Below are 2,506 nucleotides of genomic sequence, written 5' to 3' on the forward strand. Positions count from 1 at the left end.
GCAAGGGGCGTCCCGGGAGGCGCAGCGGGGCAGGGCTTGGCTGGGTTCCGCCCCGGTGGAGCTCGGAATTCAGCCCCCCTCCAGCTAGCTCCGTCCCAGAGACCCTGGGCGCCGCAGGGGACGCCCCCGCCCCACCTCCCGGGCATCAAGAGACTCCTCCGAAGGAGGCGGGGGGGAGGGTTATCCCTCCCCCCACTCTATCTGTTTCAATGGGGGCGCGTTTGTCGATTTCTCCATTCTCCTGGGAAAGAAGCCATTTTCCTTGGGGAGACTTCCAGTGCTGGCATCCTGCAAGGTGGTTGAGATGGTTAGCAGTCACCTGCAGGGCAGGTGCAGGACCAAAATGGGCGCAATACGCATGTACTTTATTTGTAATATACTACTCCCAACCATCCCTGCCCTTTAGGATTCCTGCCTCCTTGGATTCCTTGGAATTCCTTTAGAACAGTGTTTCCCAAACTTGACAATTTTAAGGCATGTGGACTTCAACTCCCAGAATTCCACAGCCAGCTTTGCTGGCTGTGGAATTCTGGGAGTTGAAGTCCACATGCCTTAAAATTGTCAAGTTTGGGAAACACTGCTTTAGAAATTGCCTCCATCTCCGTGGCAGTTCAGCTTTGAGGTTCCTCCGGGCTCTGTTGGATTCCCCCTGCTTTTCACACAAAACCAGCGGGAGAGGTGATCTGGTGATGAGAGCTGAGCAGTCACTCATGCACGGCGGCGACACCCAGCTTTACTTCTCCTTTTCGTCAAATAGAGGTGTGGCAGTCAGTGATCTAGTCTTTGCCTGACAAGATAATATACCAGGTGAAGTCTAATAAACTGAGACTTGATTAGACAAGTCAGAGATAATGTTTGTGAGTGGTTTGTCGGTCTGGTGAAGTGGAGTTCATCCTATTTGGGAAAAGGACACACACACACACACACACACACCTACTTAGTGTGAGTATTCCTGGATAGTTACTGACCCAAATGACCTCATTAATTCCTCTGCCTGAACAAAACTGCTTTCGACCATTTTTCACACTCTTGTAACATCAATCTAGCTATCCCAATCCTTCAAGCCTCACGGTCTACCCCAGGCCAAGATATCCTGTCCCAAAGGATCAATTGGTGAGTATCCTTGGTTTGTCCCAGTATCTGATTGAGGTAGCCGGCTTGTATTAAGTCAGGCTAATATTAAGGAGGCATATAGACCAAGATAAACCTTGCAACATTCATTCATATTTCAATGACTACCACTCTGGACTGTTGCAATGTGTGGAGTTGCTGCCTTTGAATACGATCTATATATTTAAGCAGACAGAGAGCAGCTAGTCGGTAACAGTGTCTGGTTGCCCTTTGCTATCAGCACTGGTCGTTAGACACCACTGCCCGAAACTAAGGGCTTGCATAAATAGGAGAAAGGAGAAGTAATAATTCCAAGGTCTTCCTACCAAGACTCCGAGGTTGTCATGGGACACTCTTCCTCAGATGCCCCTCCCCTCCAAGAAGGCAAGACAGGTGGCATCTGAAGAATGGGCTGTTTTAGTGACGTCACCTCTTCCGTGGGACTCTCTTCCAAAGGGGCTGGTCCGGATGTCCTATTCATTGGGCTATTCACTACAATAGTGAAGTGCATTGGGGGAAGGGGGGGGTGGGAGAGAGAGAGAAAGAGAGGGAGGGAGAGATCAATTTAATGTGCCTTTTAACTGATAGTTAATCACCCAACATTTCGGTCTCAGAAAGTACGATCACACAAAATCCAAATATTATGGTATGAAATTAATTTTTATTTTAGGCCTTAAAATTATTTTTTAATGAGGAAAATACGAGCCTTGGAACGGTATTTCTGTCCCATTTTCTGCTTATAATTCCTACTTTCCACAGAAGAAAGGTGTAATATACTACCTATTTTGGGGAGCCCTTTGGGGATTTATCCCCAGGACTCTGGACTGGGGGCGGTGGGATTGAGAGCTTTGCTCTCGTTTGCTTCCGGCACGAATTTATCTCCCGCAGGCTTTGTGGCAGCCCCTTCAATGGCACCCCTTTTCCATGTGCAGATACTTGTTTAGCCAGGGACCGTCAGTGTTTCTCAACCTTGACAATTTTAAGGCATGTCCACATGCCTTAAAATTGTCAAGGTTGGGAAACACTGAGTTATGGAAAAGTAAAATGACGGAAAGTGGCAATATGGTCCAGGCAGGTTTCCCCATACACACAGAGGCATGTGCGTGTCTGTCTGTGTGGGTGGAGGGGGGGTGATGACGTCTTTTTTTTATAAGGGCTCAGAATGAGGGTGGCAAAACAGACGTCAATAGGCGATGCATCAAATTAAAACGAGCTAGGCCCGGCAAATTCCTCCCCCCCCCCAGTGGGCTTTTGCAGGCCTGCAGCACATTCGGCTGTTTTCCGAGCAATCATTCCCATTGCTTTCTATGGGGTCTTAACGACAAAGAAAGCTCGGAGAGGATTGCAACCTTCAAAGGGTTTCTTTGCTTTCCGTGGGAGGACAAATGGCTCCATC

The sequence above is a fragment of the Crotalus tigris genome, unplaced genomic scaffold, assembly GCF_016545835.1.
Source record: "Crotalus tigris isolate CLP2741 ecotype Arizona unplaced genomic scaffold, ASM1654583v1 scf7180000024339.11422700, whole genome shotgun sequence".
Lineage (NCBI taxonomy): Eukaryota > Metazoa > Chordata > Lepidosauria > Squamata > Viperidae > Crotalus > Crotalus tigris.